The 20,163-nt window shown below is 41.9% G+C and overlaps 1 protein-coding gene across 3 annotated transcripts in view; it reads right to left on the bottom strand.

Annotated features, from left to right (window-relative positions):
- Positions 1 to 20,163, bottom strand: part of col8a2 (collagen, type VIII, alpha 2) — a 92,238-nt gene that overhangs the window by 52,274 nt on the left and 19,801 nt on the right. Inside the window, exon 2 of one of the 3 annotated variants that reach the window (XM_023832075.2) lies at positions 13 to 120. The exons of 1 other annotated variant lie outside the window; for it this stretch is intronic. The gene's annotated coding sequence lies outside the window, so the exon portion shown is untranslated. Of the gene's footprint in view, positions 1 to 12; positions 124 to 20,163 lie in introns of those variants that run through there. One more of the 3 variants, XM_023832076.2, reaches the window with a different exon arrangement.

Here is a 20,163-nt window from a genome sequence, read left to right as displayed (position 1 = left end):
TTTATCAGGCACCTTGAAGATGTAATGTCCCCAATGCCTGCTTTTCCTTTCACTGGTGCTGCCTTTCTGGGAGAGAGAGCAGGAGAGAGCAGCTCCCAGACAGAACTGCTTCTTAGGTTCCTTTAATACAAAAAGCAAATGTAAGCAGCAGTGAATGAGCGAATTAGGTGGGAGTTTCCACCTCAAACACAAACACTCTGAAAACAAATACACACACACACACACACACACACACACACACACACACAGACAGACTTACATACAGACATACACACACATACAGACAAACAGACACATACACACACAGAGGAAAGGATTCTTCGGTACACTTTTCAGCCATCAATTACATAATGGAAATAAATAATAACTTAATATAATATATTTAATATATTTAAAGAAATATATAACTAATATACTAAGGGTGCTAAATCTAACTCTAGATGTTGAATAATCTTACTTGAGAATTTCATCAGTGACTTGAGGTGCACACGTCCTTTTTATAGCCGTACATGGCAGCCCCTGGGTTTGTGATTCTGCACAGCAGACAGCAGCAGTATTTGCTTAGCAGGCCGTAAAGGAAACACCAAGACGGTTTCATGCGCTTGGTGAGCAATGCCTGTAGTGTGTCAGACTCAGAGGAAGCTAGGATGCGAGGCTCCATGGCACCCCACCCCCCCCGAGCCATATTGTTCATTATTACCAGCCAGCAGCATCACGCATCCCGCGTTCAGACCTGGGGAGGCCCCCATTTTCGGTCCTTGGGAGGATCCCAACTGCTCAGGTCGCACATCGGTTGACTCATTACACTGACAGAACATTTTTCAGTCAACAATATAGCATTAAACTCTTTGTGCAAAAGTGTCAGTGTGTTTGAATCCAACCCCCAGTAGGAACGATAACGCTTTGTGAGACCTGCATTTTTTTGTTGTTCGCTACACGAAATAAGTACATTACAAAGCAGTGCCTTGCCGCTTGCTGCTTAAACTTTATTTTTTATTGTTAGTTTTTTCATCAAGCTTCTCACTTACGGAGTCCTGGATGAGCATGACGACCTCGACCGTGTGACCATAGAGCGTTCCATGCCAACACAGTCATTGCCCCCATTTAGGATGAACAGCCCCTTAGATTATGTGATATTTAGTTCATAAAAATTTAAAAAAGGCTACATCTGATAAACAGAACACAACCCTCTTCTCTCACCGCTGCCCCACCCGAAAACCCAAGCTCTCCCCGGGGTTCGACCAAGCCGACTGGCTGCGTTTCTGACAAAGCCGGTCATTGAGCACAAAGCACGTTGCTGCTGTACTCGCTGACCACCCCTCTTCGTTTGCATTGTGTCCCTATCGCGCTCGTATCGCCAGTCGCTAATTTGCGCTCGGAGTGCCGAGGAGCCAAAGGTATGCGCGGGGCCCGACCGCACCGGCGTTTGCATGTCGCTGTGGTCTGGAAATGGACCATGGAGCAGCAGCACACTGGCCCGCCGACAAGAAAAGGGCCGGCTTTTTACTGCCGGATCTATTGGGACCAGAAACTGGCAGACTGAGCAATCTGATAATGCAGCAGTAAATTGCCAGCCAGGGTTAGAAATGTGGACCAAGGGAAACACAATGAGAGACTGAGCGAGCGAGGAAAAAATACAAAACAAGACAGAAGTTTAACTGTTATGTTTCTTAGCTTAGTGAGCTTCTTGTTGCTCAGCATAACAGTTTAAGTTCAGCCGTTCCAATTTTAGCACACTATCGCCAAATTACAGTAATTTTTTTTTTTTTTACTTTTCCACTCAAAGATCTACATTTATCTTCAAATGAAAAGACTCAGGTTAGCCTTTTACACATTAGCCTCTATTACTGATTAAATATGGCATCTTACTCAACTCTGCCGTTGTTCATTCAAGGGCTCTGTTTTGTCAGGCTGGCTCGCTCGCATAACGGCCACGCTTGGGTCTATGACAGGCATGATTACCTCAAATGTCCAACGGGAACGTGTGCTTTCCTGCATCCTGCTGCAATTTTTCTGCACCACATCTGCATAAAAGTAGTCAGCAGACTTAAAAATGGAAAGAAAACCAGAGCAGAATTTCACCAGGATTTGATTTAAATTCAATATTGTCTGTTCATAATTAGGTCTTGGGTAGGACGCTGCTAACAAAATAAGATGTTTTTTAGATATTTGTTTACCTGGAATAAGCTACAGAAACTATTGGTTGGAGGACTAGACTGATGTCCAAAATGTTACAGTCAGAATGCAGGCTGTTGATGCATAACATAATCACAATTACTTTAAACATGCAAACTACATCACAGTATAGGATAGTTTAGTGCGTAATTGAAATCAGAATAACAGAAATGTCATGTATTAAGAAATCTGGATGTGAGTAAAAGTTCAAACAATGGAGATATTTAAGGACACACTGGTGCAGACTGGGATTTGTGGCTCTCATATTTATCTTATCTTAAGCAACATGGAAAGAACAAAATGCAGCCTTGTTCACTCTAAATGTTTGGCTTTAATATATGAAATAAAGTGTGGAACATCAAAATCCCAATCTTGTCCATTTCATAAGCCACATCAAGTACCTATTTCTAGAATCCTTAATGACTTCAAATAAATATCCAGTGAAGTCAGCCCCACCAATATGCAATAACTGAATAGCTGCACTGAATGGATGTCATTTAGACATTTACAAGACAGAGTTTGCCAGGCCTTTGGTGATGATGTCATCAATGGGGGCCTTGTGCCTGTGTGTTTTGCCAGGTACATTTCTCAGTAACCGGATGTCATGGTAGTTCCATTCAGCCAGTAATGACTTTGTGTAAAAGGCGTCACTTGGGGGGTGGAGGGGGGGTGTGGACAGTTAGGGGCCCCTAGTCTCTTGCTAACTTTAGCTACAGGGTGGGAGCTTTTCTATTGACACACCTTGGAAATTCGCTCACTCATACGTCTTTTCTCCCTTAGTGTTCCATGATCGAACACAACCACAAACAGGAATGTTTAATAAAAGGGACTCTATACTCTGACATCACACTTTGGCGTCTTTTTATAATTTTTCGTGTGCTGCTAAAAATAACTTCTGACCCCACGCCTAAGTACTTAAATAGTGATGCATAAAGGAGCTGGATTTCCAGTGAGTGCCTTTGAATGTCAGGCCCAAACTAACAAGAGTGCCACTGTAAGATGGCGCAGCACTATAATACTCCACTGGGGGCGCTATGCACCCTTTTCGAATTCATTGTTTCTCTGTATGCCTCTTCCCACTCTATCATCTACACTGGACTCGCACATTTCAGGCTGTAAGCAACGGCGGAGCTGATATTTTTTGAGGATGCGAGTTAGTTCAGCTTTCAGTTCCGTGTTCATTAAAACTTGCCCAGATGTTGAATAAAAATACATACAGTTATTGTCAGTAATTTCCATAACTGAATAAAGATGTCGGCAGAATGTGAAACTAATTATGAAAAAAACAAAAACAGGGAGAATCATTTCATAATAGTTCCACTGCCTTTTGTTATGAAGAATATGGGGTGGAAGCAAGGGGTTTCTGGCAGGTCAGGGGCTTTGTGAGGACAGAGTCTCCACAGCAGGAGCTGCGACAGGCTCCTCTCATCCCTGGCAGCTGTCCATCAGTCTCTGGCCTGCTTTAAATAGGCTGCTTTATGTGGACCATCTCTCCCCGCCTTCATCTGCCGTAACCTTCAATAGGAATGTCTGGCATTTGGGCAAAATTGGGCTAGTGCTGGTGGTCTTGTGAAGGGGGGGGGGGGGGGGGGGCATGGTCGCTGAAATTGATATGAATTTCAGAAAGAAATTCCTCTCTTGGCGTTTATTGGATGCTGCCCAGGTGGAGCGGGACGCGCGGAGGTGGAGGTTCTGAATGTCCAGGCCGGGCCCACATCCACCTGACAGACGCTGCATACCCACAGTCTTTGCTGCCAGCTAATTCTTCAGTGCTGGGGAGGGCATATGACTATAATGTGAGGATAGTGCCTTTCCCCAGCTACAGAATGCCTGATCCAGATAAGAAAGATGGGGTACTGTACAATCTGACTTCTGTGTGGCCAAGAAAATTATAAAAGGATAAAAAAAATGTTAGTTAAAAAAATGGTCTTTCGGTTTGGAATTGGGGAAAACTGCTGGAAGGTCTTACCTACATGCACACGTTTCAGAAGATGCCCTGGTACATGTGCAGAAAAGCTGGCGGAGAAATGGCAGGGCAGTGACACGGGGCTAATTATCTCCACGCGGACGTCCTCCATGCATCCCATAGCAGTGAGCGATAATACAGGCCTCACCTCAGAAGTAAATGCCATCAAAGTTAACTAATATAATAACCTTGTTGCCTGCCAGATATTTTTACCAAAAGCACCTTGGAAACTTCCCTTCCTGTATAGCGGCGAGGCTGAGTAAGACCTCTGGAAGGAACAGTCAATAATGTTATAGGTGTGTAATTTTTAATTCCCATTTACATTTGGTAAAATTATACCCTGACACTCCCACCCTGCACATGTGCTCTGTGCTGTCACATGTTCCCCTTGCAGCGTATATTTAATCCTCTTCATCATTCAACTGTGGTCTAACCAATCTGTGCTGTGAGTTTAACAATATATTGCATGGACCAATCAAGATAACGAATCAAATAGTCTTTAATATTACCCACAATGCACGAGTGGGATTAAGAAAATATTTTGATTTTTTTTTTTTAACAGGAATGTGCCTCTAGGGGCGTCAGAGGGGCAAGGGTATCCTGGCATGGATATCCTGGCACATCCAAGGGGCCGCCACTTGCCAGGGTCCCTTTAATACGTAAAATTAGACGTAAAATTGCAAAGACATTTTGACATGGGTTCAGAGTTTCTAGATACAGCCCCTGCTTGCCTCATAAGCACATAGAATAATAAATGATATACATTGTTAATGTGGTTAAAATATATGGAATAAAAATATTTATGAAGTAAGATGTGTTGCAGGGGGTGGCACGGTGGGGCAGTCGTTAGCACTGTGGTCTCACACCTCAGAGACCAGGGTTCCCTGTGTGGAGTTTGCACGTTCTCCCCGTGTCGTCGTGGGGTTTCCTCCGGGTATTCTGGTTCCCCCCCCCCCCCCCCACAGTCCAAAAACATGCCCAGGCTAATCGGAGTTATCAAATTGCCCGTAGGTGTGACTGTGTGAGCGAATGGTGTGTGAGTGTGTCCTGCGATGGGTTGGCGCCCCATCCTGGGTCGTTCCCTGCCTTGCACCCGCAGCCTCCGAGATACGCTCCGGACACCCGCGATCCTGAACAGGATAAACGGTTTCAGTAAATGGGTGGATGGATGTGTTGCAGACAGAGGAGCTCATTCCTTTTTTTCACGATGCGTAGGTAACTGATTCTGCAGAGAAATAAAGTGATGCAGCGAACACTATTCAACAATGAAAATGCACACTTCTCACTACTTGCTGCGTACTTTACCAGCCTTAATGCAGGGACGCCAACTCTCATGCATCTGGCGTGACACTCACGCTTTCTGACATTCAAGCTCATGCAAGAAATCTCACACCAAATCACCATTATTCCATTATAAACCTAAAATTTGCTACATCAAACGCGTTGGGGTACCTACATTATATTTACAAGGTAATAAAACTGTTATATATTTTAATATATATGCATATATGAGCAGATGAAAATCTCAGGCCAGCCAGCTGACGAAGGTTGGCAACCCTGTTAATGTCTTATGCAATTTGGTATACATAGTACACAAAAGTATTTAATTACCATCTTTACCTATAATTGCTTAATATATAATAGGCTACATTTTAAAACAAGGCAGATTAACGATGATCAATTTGAAAGTATTTCGTTTCGCTGATCATGTCTACATGTCCGTGACATTGCTTGACAATGGAAGGAAGCGTTTAGCAAGCGCTCTGACTGGGAACCAGAGCAGCGAGCCTGAAACAGGGGTTTAAAAACGTTAAAAAAGCGTTTAACTTTAAAAAACATTCGATCGCAGCTGGATGGCAGACATCAGATTCCTCGTCCGGCGTTACTGCTAATATCAGTTTAACAAATAATAATATCGACGGCCGTAAAAGGAGAAGCGAGTGAGGAAGGGCGAGGGCTGGTGGCTTTGTGTACCAGCAAGGACTTAATCAGCCAAGATCGCGGGATGAAAGAATGTGGAGATTATTACATTGTAATTGTTTCCAGAAGGTGTACTGTATCATTCCCCCGGATTCCGGGCTATGTGGAGGAAAAGCAGATTTCAATGGACAAAATTAAATAAACACACGCAGATAGACATGGGTAAATAAATCAGATGGCTTGTCTATGGAGTTGGGGGGCAGACAGGAGTGCGGGGAATTCCGACCGAGTTCTGCATTGTAGTATTGCTCCCCTTCCTTCATTTTTCAAAACATCTCTCCCCAAACAAGTGTTTCCAGGGAAGCCGGATAACCAGTAGCCAGTGAGCCGTGGTCAGTTATTTCACTAAGAAAATAACATTCCTACCTATAAATTAAACCAAGACCATTCAGAAAAAGGGCTGGGCTGCGACGATAAGGGACGCTTCGCACCGAGTTGTTATTCTTGAAAGATAACGCAGAATAAATCAGCCTCATTTTCAGTCACATTTTGTCAAGCTGGACCCGTTCTGGAGGAAAGCAAAACTTAAAAGGGAAGGGGAGGGGTGGCAGACTTTTCCTTTTACTCTTTTTTTCTAACATTTTAAAATCTATTTTCATTACAAAATAAGTCAGCATGACAGCAATTTCCCCTACAGCAGGACACAACGTAAACCCAAACAATAATTTTCTGGTAATTCCAAGAGTGTTCCATTAAAGACGAAGTAAACATTGATAGTCAAAATATGCCAAGCATTAATTTTCTATGATTGTTGGGCTGATAGGCAATATAGTCCATCTGTTTGTCTTGTTCCACCACAAGAGGGCAATATTCTGGTCTCATGACAAAGGAAAACAGTAGACTATTTTCCTAATTGAATTTAATGCTTTATAGTCAAGTAATATTAAATCAGAGCAAGTTCTAATGGATCGCACAAAATAATCTGAATGACCAAATGTGTATAAATAGCTATGAGATTCATACACTCAGTCAGCACTTTATTATGTATTTAAACTAGTACAGGGAAGGATCCACTTTTCTTTCAGAACTTTATCCAGAGAGAATCCATTCTGCAGTCCTTCCTTTGAGCTTTAATGAGTTTGGCTTCTCTCATTAACGAGGTATTTTGTGCCAAAGAAACACTATTGACTGGATCGACGAGAACCATGTTCAAGGCGTCTTCGATAATAGATCCTATGTACTCTAACGTTGGACAGTAACTCTTCAAGGCTCAAGAATTTCATTGCTTTCAGAGAATTTGCATCTTCATTATTCTGCAAATCGGCCACTTAGGCGGCGTCTAAGGGGACTTAACTTTCAGTGACTCTCTGGGTTATATAAAACCTGAAGCACCTTTGGAGACACTAGCTACCTCTGTTTTTCTGCCCCCAGACCATTTACATCTCGCTAAAAATCCTCTCTCCCGCCCAGTTCCCTGCGGGGCTGAATGAATCCGTCCTGACATTTTTCCGCTGAGGAATCACTTCAAATGTCCTCAAAGAGAGACAGGATGATGTGAATCAAATCAAATCAAAAGTATGCCAGACTGCTACATGACGGAAAGTAAACTGAAATTGGGAGAGAAAAAAAAAAAAACAGTCCAATAACGGAAACTGGGGCAGCAGGTAGTGTAGAATCAATCCATCCCTCCATCCATCCATCCACTTATCGTTGTCAGGGCCAGTCTGCACTAACAACTGAAATTCCATAGGTCATCAGAAGAATTGCTGTATGGCTGGAGAATGTCGTTATCCTAAATTATAGTTGGCTTCTTACAGTTGTATAAACAAATGCACGAACACCCCTCTCTAGATAAACATCTGCTTAGCACACAGAAAATGTGGCCTTTGTCTTGTGATCTTAAATAATTGCAACTGGGGATATGGATCTGACTAATGCAGAATCGCTGGTGTCCAACTGAGCCTGGCACCCTACAGGCATTTGTGCGATGTTTCCAGAGTGTGCTGTGCTATTCAAGTTCTTCAGTTAAAAGTCACAACAGAGATATTGGCATTAAGCCTAATACAGTAGATGAGAGAAGGTGGTGATACTTCAACTGGGAGTCATTTATTAAAATGATAATTGACCTGAATATAAATTAATAAAATCCCTTTTGTTTATAATCAGTTTTTATCCTTGATTATATGAAATCGGAACCACAGAGATACCCTAGAAAGTGAAGGTAACATCAACTCAACATCAACTATTCACTGCTCATCCGGTACAGTCATGTGACATTATGTATGGTACAGCAATATAGCTAGTAAACAGCATATATCAATACCCAGACATGGTCTGAACTAACCAGAAACACTATTCATGCAACTCAAAAAAAAACCCCAGCCTGCAACAATAAAAAAACATGGATCTACATGCCAAAAAATATCTGCCAGAACTCGGAAAGGCCAAGGGCGAAATGCAGAGACCACCTACAGTGGAGCTGATTCAGGCCTCTTAGTGTTCTTGTTTGTCCCCTTATTGTTTTCGATTCACTCCTCATTGATTCTACGATCCAAAGGGCTATTTGAATTGTGCCGCAGAATGAGGCCATATGTATGGGACGGCAAAGCACATACGTTTGTTCGGTGTGCCTCCTGCAATGGCAGCCACTGGCTAAGCTTTAGTGTTTTGAGACAAGTGGGAAAACGTTATTATTTGACACAAGTGGGAAAACGTTATCATTGGATCCGCCTCCCTGCCAAACGACACATGGACCATACTTGCTGTTTTCATGTGTGCTAATGTGCTTCTGTCTCTTTATATTGACAAGAGAGTGAGATGGAAAGAAAAGATATAAGCCAGAGAAACCAAAACAAACAAACAAACAAATAATATTCGGGCTATAACTCAGATTCTTCTCCGTTCCAAAAATTGAGGCCTTCAAACCACATACTTGGGTTGTCTATGAGAAAGATCTGTGAGGAACAGGGTGAGGGAGCCCTCAGAGGCTGTGATTTAGTAAATTCCTTGATAGGTATCTCTTGGTCTGGGTTTTCATAATCCTCCAGTTCCCTTCCCCTTCACATTTTGTATCGTTTGCAGCATCTCCTGCGTTGCCATGTTCCTCCTGAACTCCTGGTCTTCTGATTCTCCTGACCCTTCAGGATTCTCTTGGCCACCAAGGAGTTCCTTTGTCTTTCTTGCTTGTTTATATTAGTATTGTATTGCTGGGAACCTCCAGCCCTCACTGCCAGATGAAGACCTGTAGGGCTCGTCTTTCTGCATCTTTTAGAACAACAAAATGCAAAGATTTCCAGGTTGCAGGTTTGGATTAAAGCTACAACACTGCAGTTATATGTTCAAACTAGGTACTGAATCTGATTTGAATCCAAACTTATTTGTTTGTTTAATAATGGTTCACATGGACAAAAAGAGGCAAAGACTAAAAGTAAATAAGAGTTGGTTAACAATATAGAATATCTATCACAATACATCTAAATTCAGAAATATCCCCATATGTCAAATGCATTGCATGCATACACACTAAAACTTAAAACTTGCCATTTGGCTAAGTGTCAGGGGACAAAGTATTATGACCATGTCCAATGCTTTCCGTCCTCAATACAGACACTTGCAGCTATTTAGCGTGTATTTTGGGCTGTGCTAGGTACATCTTTTTTTTTTTTTTGCACTTGCTGTCACTTTCTCGTGGGAAGAGGAATGTTTGTGGAACACTTTTGTAAGCATTTCTTCAGCTAAATCAATAAGCACTTTTCACTGCGATTTAATGTGAATGAAGAGATTTATCGCGGAGCACTTGGGAGATTAAGAGTTATGGTAAATGGCTTATAAAACTGTACGGGTACATTTCAGCACTTTATAATTCAGGCGTAAAGTCAAAAAACCTTTGCCTTAAGTTTTAATATTTCAAATTTGATATTTTAATGTCTTTACCTTTTTTACTTTGTACTGTTACATGAGATTAAATTGTTTCAACCAGTTTGTTGTAACTGACTTGAATATCAGTTTTATGACAGACAATGCAAATGTAAAAATTTATCTCAAAGCCTTTTGGACATTTATTCATTTCTACTGGAAATTACTGTGTAATTGCCTCCCTGTTTTTCAGTGTCTGTCCAAACCTCTTCAAACCAAACAGGAACAAACCGATCTGGACTTCAGCTAACAATGTGACAGCAAAAGATTTTATACTGTATAGACACACATTTTACAGCAGCAAATACCTTCCTAAGATTCAAACCTTGCAACCTGCTGAAATCAAGACCCTAAAACCTTTAAGATCCTTGCCTTCTTAAGCGAAGGGTCCCCTTATTTAGAGGCAGCGCATACAGTACATAGCAATATGCCATTTCAGTTGTGTCTTTTCAATGGCTTTTATAAAACTTTTTATAATGACCAGGAAGAAATCTTGCAGACTCCATTTCTCCATTTTAAACACTGCAGCTAAGACTGTCTTTGTTAAATATAACAGCGGCTGTAGCAAGTGTAAGAAGTGTTTTGGGGTAGAAGATTTCAAAATATATTCACCTGGATTCTGTATCATGGCTAATTCTGTACGTAGGCATGGAGGTAAAGCTGATACACTGCAGGCTCAGTCTTGGCCCAAGCTGTCATTGGTGAAGGAACGACACAGAAGGGCCCTGTGGCTTGGCATAGACATGGAAGCTCAGCAGTTATGCCATCTCAGCCCTGGCATCATGTGGAGACCACCCTTGACTTGACTCGCCACCAACATTCACATGGGCTGGCCGCACGCTGATCTGAAGGGCAGAAGGCTGCATATGCGACTGTATTGTGGCTGCCACTGGGATCTGCCCACAGAAAGCTTCAAAAAAGTTATGGAACTTTAGCCAGCAAATGACTGCCTCAGTCAAACCTCAGTCTACCTCCACTTCATCATTACCTTATTAACTCAGCAGACACAGCTGAATATATATATATATAATAATCAATTAGGTAGCCAGCACTTCACTGGCAATTTAAGCTCAACTTACTCACATCATTAGTTGTCTAATTGGTCTGTTTGTGCTGATTAAACTTTAATGAGTCTAGAATAATCTATCCCTAAATTCTTAAATCTTTAAATTAGTCCTCAGTTTGACTGCTGAAGTGCATTGAAATATTACCCTTAAAATTATAATATAATCAGATGAGCTAAGCTAACTTCACGTTGCTTATCACAAGAAAAACATGACTCACAAAGATTATTGTTACACGCGAAAGACCGTTAAACTCTTCATGCTTCAAAATCACATGATAAGACTGGAGGTTGGTCATGGTGCTGTAGTGCCACTCAGCAAACGGGGGGTGGGGGTGGGGGTGGGGGGGATTTCAGCTAATTGCAAATACAGGCAATGTTAAATGGTTTTTTAAATTTAAATATTTAAATGGTGTTTTAGTAAAATTTAAATGCAAGTGGTTGTTGTGCAGGCTAATCGCCCCCCCAAAGAGAACATGTGTTTTCAGTGCAGTTATGCTAGAAGCCAGGACTCCTGCTGGTCTCACTCATCAATTGCTGGTGAGTCTCGTTCTGGAAGCCCCACTCTGGGGCCTGACACTGAGTATCACTCATCAGCCGCCTGCCTTACGGTGCTGTCATGGTCCCATGCGTGGTGGCATTCCATGCGACGGCTGCAGAAGCATCCTCACACTACACAGCACCTGTACCAGCTTCCCTCCCCATAAAAATTCAGAAATTACATATATATTCTGTTTCCTCGATGGATTTCTTGTGCTCAAGGAGAAAAACACAACACAATTAGTGAAGCTAACACCGAAAAAAGGATGCAAAGTATTCACGCTAAACGCTAACTCACATATTTGAATTAGTGCTTGTTATGAAGGTAGCGTTGTACTGCAGTATAGGCTAAGCTGGACACAGTCAGACAAGCAGAATATACTGCAAAAACCTCAGGTTATCAGATAAACAATTATTGTATCACGATCAGAAGGCTCTGGAACAGCAGTACCTCAGCAACAAAGGAATAGTGAAACTTTTATATGTCTATCTGAATGTTCACAAATAGAATACCAGGTGAGCAAAAATACTTACGTTATTATTCAATACAACAAGGCAGCGCTGGAGCATGTACATTTGTTTTGTATATAGATTCTTGTAAATATTGAATGCTTTCAACAACACAGCACACATATACAAATCATTTTTAACAAAAAGCAGATATGCATGAATACCAGCTGCCTTGCTTTTATTACTTTGATAACTGTTCCTGTCTGTTTTCTGTGTATGTTACTTTTTTATATTTTTTTCTTAAACCATTTCTTTCCATTGTTCTTATACTAGCACACAATGCTTAGGCCAAGAGATTAAGTTGCATAGCAAAACTATGATGGTGTGTGTTTGTGCGTGTGTGTGCGTGTGAATCTCTCAATATATTGACGTGTTTGAAAGTCCCTTCTCTGTTGAGTTGAGAACTATCAGTCATGGTCACTAAGACACTAGGCTCTGAGAAAGTTCACGGTGGGAGACCCAATCCCATGCTTCATTTCTCATGAGAATTATCAGGTCTGGATTGGTTGCCCCAAGAAAATGGCCCCATCAAGCCGTTCACACATCTCACCTTTTTCATATCCCCTTTTGAGACCCATTCAGTCATCCACCATCTTGACAGAACACTACATTGGGTGGCTTTCTTTGCAATTAAATATCTTGCAGTGACATGGGAAATCCTCTGCTGTAAAGGATCCCCTTAATCTCAAGTTGTGCTCTAAGCTCTGATTGGAGGGGAGATGGGAGATGACTGCGGGTCTTGGTGTTCACGCGCTCCATCAGAAGGCTGTAGGTCAAGCCTGCGAGCAACTTGTGGCAGAAGCTGGGATTGTGTGACTAAGTCAGGGTGGCGACTGACCATCCGGGAGACACCTCCAACATTCTGTGATGCTAACGGGTGGTCCAGGAAAACAAACACAGTTTATTATGCCGGCCATCAAGAACGAGCTTCTTCTCTACTGGTTATTTTCATATGCAAATCTAAGGGAACTGTTTTGCTTTGGCTGTTTATTGTTACTGGATGTGTGAGGCTGAGTGGATTAATATGTCAGATACTACTATAGCTTTATGTGTGAGAATAATCACCTTTCCCCTTAACTGTGAAGTTTTAAACACACTGTTGCGGATTTCTGAAGGAGACGGTTCATTACTTCAAGAAAATAGCCAGTTACAGTAAAACAATGGCACCCTTGAATTCAGTTGTTCCTCGTTTCGTATGTAATGACATCTAGATTAAATACAATATTATTTTTGGCTAATGTGAGGCAGTTCACTTTCCGATGCTCGCTTTTGAGGTATATGTGAAGAAGGGCTTATTGGAAAACGGCCAGTCTCACATGACAGTTGTGGGAATAACTACGGGAAGTAATTACAACAGAATAGAATGAACTGGTGCATTTAGAGTGGAAACCCATGGAGTGAAAGTAAGTACTGAGGAAGTAGCACGCATGTATCAAGTGGCGTATGAAGCCGCTGTGCTGTCCTCCCGTCCAAGCCTACAATAAATTGAAGAGCACTGGATGGTAATGCGGCCTGGCCCCTCACATCTGATCTTGCTGAGGAAATGCAATCATGTTTAAGATCTACAGAGAGGGGTTGGGGTGAATCTCTCATCTTCCACCAAAGTCAACAAGACAGCATTCCTGTTAGGCATTGTGGATATTCTTGAAAGGAACCTATTCCGCCAACTTAAGAAGAGTGGGAGAGTGCAGAGAGGAGAACGTCGTCTCCCAGCGGCCTGTTGTACAAATAATAAATTGTAAGCACATTTGCTGAATATCTCCAGGTTCTGGAGCCTTAGTGAGAACGGGACATTTTGAGTGGGTGTCAGGGAAATTTGCGCCTGGTGCGGTTGGGACTCGCTGTATGTTTGAGGTTCCCTGCTGCACAGGGAGTCCCACCCATTGGCAGGAGCACGGCTGAGGATGTCTGCTTACACTGTACTCTCACTCGGCGTCTCACGCGCCGTGGCCAAACAAGAGAGTTAAATTTCCCCTTTAGTAAAACTTCCACACATGCAACACTCAGGTATTCCTTCTCTCTGACTATGGTTAGTAGCAAAAGACAAGGAACTGAAGAGAAGGGATACTGTGGAAATATGCCGCTCAAAACCTGCCAAAAAAGAATCAATGAGAAGTTTGGCTCTCACTTTTGTGGTCAGAACAGCCGAAATTTTGCTTAAATCTCCAGCCCACAGTGGTGAGCCTAAAAGGTTCTCTCATTAGTAGATCAGAAATAAAGCACAAGGGTCAGACTCGAGTAAGAAGCGGGTGCAATAAGTCTATGAAGGCTCCATTTCTGTCTCCAGGTTTGATGTCTCTGTTTTACAAAACACACACACACACACACACACACAAATACAAACGGACCAAAGGTAATGTTTTAAGCTTTAAATGTCTTCTTTGCAACGAGAGGAATGTCTGCATTTCTCAAGTGGAGGTTTAGGATCTAAAGGGCATGTGCTAGACGTTACAAGTTGGCAGGAAGAATGACACAAAAGAAACAGAGGAAAAAAATATTACAGTGTGGGGTTTGAGTTAGTGGCTAATTATAGAATCAGTGGAAAGAAGTCATAAAAGTGCACCTCAAATGCGGTCCCATTTACTTTTTCCCCATTAAACAAAATGTAAAAATAAATGTGTGTTTTCGACAGCAAGTTGGTAAGTATGATGTGATTCTTGCAGAACATTCCAAAAGCCTAAGAACACATTACTTCCATGATCATGGTGTTGCAAGGATATATTGTTAGGACAATGTATTTGTTTTTATTCTGTGTCATGCTGGGACACTGGGGGTGTCACAGCCAGGCCTAAATGACTTTGTAGTTGGCTGACGGTAAATCTACAGTAGCAGCTCTCTATCATAGGATTAAATCACTCGTAGTCTTTGCAAGTTATCTTACACCCTGGTAATCTTTCAATCACCACATTTATGCTGCTGTTAAAATATATATATCGTTTTATCTTAAAAGCCCATGTACTTCTACCGACATGCATGAGAACATGAGGCAGACCGATACATTTTCAGCTGTACATGTAGTATAAAGGCTAGGAACTGTGCTAATAATTGACCAGTGCAGGCCAACTCATTATTCTGACTATTTGTCAATGTAACATACTTAATGCTGGACGCATGGCAGTGGGGATGATCATCGCCCAGTGATCCCAGGACACTCGGGAGAGATGGTCGGTCAACGTCACAAAATAAGGGCAGTGGGGAATTCACATAACAAGGAACACCATAGAATCTCTCTCTTTCACCATAGACGTTTCAAAGGATTATTAACGTAACTTGGTCTGAAACATGTGTCTTCTTCTTTTAAGCTTTAAGGTAACAATGTCTCAAAAAGTAGCAGGAAGCTGTCTGTTCTATCGGTCAAGGTCCCTCAATCCCATTTTCCATCATGAATCTATAAATCTATAAGAGGAGTAGATTGTCTTGCTGTGCAATGATTTCCGTAACGGAAGATGCTACTCTGTGCAGGTACACTGAAAATTATAAAAAAAAATGTGTACACTCCTACACTTCCAAACAAAATATATTTACTTTATTTCTGTTTATTTGTTTGTTTACTTTTTCTTTACTTATTACTTTATTATGGAGGGTGCCCAGGGAAACTCGCTTCATTGGCTACACCAACTCTTGTATGCTATACTGTTGTGCATTTGATAATATGAAATTAACTTTGACTTGATGAAAATTCTGCTTGGTACCGATCTGTTTACTCTGTACATTGTGCCTCCAGGCATGTCGTGACTGTTGGCTTTTACCTCAATGCCTCTGCTCTATGTGAAACCTCCAATCATTGCCAGCAGACTGCCGATCAAACAAAAAAAAACTACCTTCCTGACTCCGATACACCTTTCAAGGGCAACAGCAACCAGCAGTCTTATGCAAATGACCCCCTTCCAACCGTTTTGCCAATCTCTCCATTTCATTAGCTGCAGCTTTTAGTTAAATTAGGTGTTTGTGACGTGATTGCCCTCCTGGGACATGTCTATCAACGGTGTGCACGGAAAAATCTAGCGTATAGATTCCACAAAAAGAGTTTTCAATAATAAATGCTTCCCGGTCTTTGCTAACTAATGTTCCAGATCTCTCCGCCAAGTGGCTTGGCTAAGCAGCGGCCCCCTTGTTCTACGCGAGCGTAGCAGAACTGAAGGGCAATGACTGAAAATATTGTTTTGATCGCAGGTGCTGACTGTTCTGAAGGAAACAAGCTGTTTTCACAGGGATGAAAAACACAGTGAGCTCAGTATGAAATGGCAGCCCAAAATTCTATCTAGAACAAATCCCAATTAGGTAGCAAAGCACAGATTAAATATTAAAACTGTAGCAACTCCATTCACTGAATATAATACATCTGTTTAGAGCAGGGCTATGCAACTTACAGTGTTGAATTTCCAGCTTTCCTTCACCTGAGAGCCAGGTGTGAAGCTTCTGGCCAATCAGAATCAGTAATTATTAAACGAACATCCTGGGAGAACTGAAAACACGGCTTGGATTTGGAATCCAGGTTTAGAGTTTAGATATCCATGGTTTAGAGGGATACCATGTGGAGAAATACACTTGTTACTACACAAAACGAAGGAGACACAGATTCACAGATGGCAGTAAAAAGCATAATTAGCAAATATTTTCTTGAGTATGTGGTCGATGACGCTCAAGCTTCTAAATGAGACTTGAACCCGGGCCCGTGAGGCTTTCTGTATCTACAGCAGGTTGTCTCAGCTGCTTCCCTTCTTGCCTCAGCGAGGCAGACAGAACATCCCAATAAATCACCCTCTCTGATCTCCCTGCCAGGAGTCTGAATAAAGATGGCCTCTGCCAGACACCCACGACCCGCGAAATGCCGAAACGGCAACTCTCCACCGCAAGAATCCTGGGAATGCCGAAGAAATCCAGGAATTTTTATTTTATTTTATTTTATTTTATTCTTAAGTATCTGTATCTTAAGAATGCCTGCGGGGCTTCAGGGATATGCGCTGTTATTGTGATCATACAACTATTGAAAGTAATCTACTTTTAAACGTGACCATATGTCTGATTCACTTGGACCACACATGCTAAACAAAGAACCAGAAGAGCAAGATGATGCTGCGGGACAATTACAGTGGCGATTCCATCGGTTTTCAGCATGAGGTGCTGATACTGTGAATATTGGGTATCCAGGCAGATTTGGCATGATGCTTGCGAAGCCCCTGAGACAGCAGGAGAGGATGCTCTGCAGAACTGTTCTGGATCAGCTGGGTGAACGATGGGGCAATTTGATTGTCCTATAAACAGTGAGCATTCAGGCAAGATGACTATGACTGTTACACCTATTACTTCATTATGCACAATTGTTTTCATCAGCTTTATCATCTGTATTATAAAAATGATTAGACACAATGTAACAATTAATTCATGGTTCTTAAAAGGGAATGGGTTCCAAATCCTGTATGAAGTGCTAAAATGATGTGGAATTGGGGTTGTCAGCTTATTAATACTTAAAAAGACACCAAGACACCATAAGAATCCAGCATCAAAGCTTTCTGAAGGACAGCTGGTGTCCCCGGTTTCAGACATTAGCCTTTGTTGTGGTGACTATTTTTCTTTCACCTCATATCATAACAAAAGTAATACCAAGTTCACACACACAGAGACATAAATAAATTCATATTGAGAAGTACTTATATCTGATGGGAGCAAATAGTGCATGCATAGCTTTGGTATTTTAGTGCAAGTACATAAACACACAAGTCTCCACGTCAAACTTACTCAAGTCATACAGAAACTAAATTTTTATTTAAACGGGTTAGATTACAGTTTCACTGATTGCTTAATATCAGAAGCTACTGCACAGCTGAGAAGAGCTGGACGTAACGCTCACAAGTAGCACAAAAGTTAGTGGGACTTGGGGTTGGCAGTGAAATGTCACTAAGCCAGCCGTGTACTGTGGAGGTGTCAGTCATTCTGCATTAGTGTGTGAAATCTCACCCAGAGACACAGCGGCACCAAATGGAAAACGCTGAATTTCGTTATAAAAAGTGTCGGATGGTATCTGCTACAATTGGGAGATGTCAGTATGATAATGAAACCTTTGGTTATACATCTAATACCATTCACCATTGTAGTGATGCAATCCTCGTGGCATGAAAATATTATAATGCTGGCTGTGCTGTTGATTGTCAGTATTACTTATGAACATTCGTGACATTAATGACAGTGGTGTTCTATAAAATGAAAAGCATATGGAACTCAGGCAAGCTGCTTCTTAAAAGCACGATGACTCTTAACTCTTGGTACTCTGAACTCTCTCTGACCCGGAGCTTGAGAGTTACTTTTATGACTGCTCTGTATTCAGGGTAAATTTTGCTGAAGAGTGAAAAGGACAAACAGCAATTACCGCCCTATACTGTACCCTCCCAACACATATAGTGACAGTGCAGTAAACGGAAGAGGGCCTCAGCAAACATTCCCTCTCCCTACTTCTGAGGTGTGACCTTAAGTTGACTCTGGGGACAGACCTGAAAGGTTGACTCTGCTGAACAGTGGGGTCATCTTAGTTAGTAGCAATTAGTTTTATTGTACTAGATGTTAAGAGGAGGCAATTACCTGTGTAATAGATGGGTCATGACCCTTCTAATTACTTGCTCCAAAGGGGGGTAGGGGGGGGAAGAACTGAAAATTTTGGTATTTCATTTTTGAATGTAATGCAAAACAATTTGTGCATGTGGATCACTGTTTGCCAATTCATGAATACCAAATTTATATCTCTCTCTCAATCTATTAACCGTACAGCCCAGCAAGAAAAAAATCATGGTTCATCAGGAGTATAGATTTGAGTGTGGACAGTAGGAACATGTCACTATTGGTATTGCAGGAATACTGGGTGCGTTTGTGGGGGGGGGGGGGGGGGGGGGGCTGATTTGGGCTCTATCAATGCTGAAACCAAATTTACATCTATGGGCTATCCCACAACCCTAACTAGGACCAGCAATTAGAAGATGGATGGATGGGTAGATGGATGAACGATCAATCAATCATTTGGAATAGATCAATACATGGATGGTTGCATGGCAAACCCAAGTTCTTACATAAAATCTCTTTCAATCCAAGTACCCTGAAAAGGTGGAGCAAAAGTAAACTTGTAAGGCCAGTTGCGTGTAAAATGCACCTTTACGCACAAGGCAGACGAGTTCCGTCGGTATCCTCTGCAAATGGAAGAGAGGAGCCCCCCCCCCCCCCCGCATTTTAAAGCTGCTTCAGCTCTGTTATATGTCCAGTTTCCAGCCCAGGGGCCAAGTGTGTCAGGGCGTTTCCCCCCCTACTTCCTGTTCACATGGTTTGGCTCCTGGCCTACTGTAAGTCTGCTGTGATTCCCCTGCCAGTATCCCAAGGTCCTCACTGCAGTCACTAAGGACCTTGGCATATTTATTTGTGAGACTCAGAATGGCATGTTTGTCAAATGATGGACAGATCAGACTTTCATAGAGTAAAAACTGCAGGTACCCTTCCTACAACAAAGCCAACTATTTCACGATGCCTGCATACATTTTCCAGCTTGTTTAGTGTAGCGCGAATCATACTGATTTATTTAACTATAATGCCATTGCAGAAGTTTAGACGTGTCCCCACTTATTGCTCAATGTGGAGTTTTTTTGTGGAATTTATTTATTCTAAATGGATGACGGAGCCAAAAAAAAATCCTTAATGTTCCTTCAAGGGATCAACCAGACACATTTGTACCATACTTTGTAATCATAAAAATACGATAGATTCTTTTCCAAAACCCTGTGGGTTGACCAGAAAAGAGAGCATTTGGAGCAGTTTTCAGTAACAAACAAAGAAATAATGAAATAAAAATGTATACCCATATTACCCATATTTATGTGCCAAAGGGCATTATCAGTATAAGAATCAACAGTCAGTGCAGGCTTTCCTAATCAGAAGGCTTTCTTCTCCAATACTGCCCCCATATCATAGTTGCTCCTATAGAATGTAGGGCGTTCCATCTCAGACCTGAACCCACAATGAACATTTTCAATGCAAGTGCCTATTCTGGCACAGCAGGGCACCACGACTACAAACCCTGTACAACAACCTTATAAAT

Source organism: Paramormyrops kingsleyae, chromosome 23, assembly GCF_048594095.1.
Source record: "Paramormyrops kingsleyae isolate MSU_618 chromosome 23, PKINGS_0.4, whole genome shotgun sequence".
Classification (NCBI taxonomy): Eukaryota; Metazoa; Chordata; class Actinopteri; order Osteoglossiformes; family Mormyridae; genus Paramormyrops; species Paramormyrops kingsleyae.
Note: the sequence above shows the minus strand (reverse complement) of the source record. Positions and strands in the feature narration are given on the sequence as shown.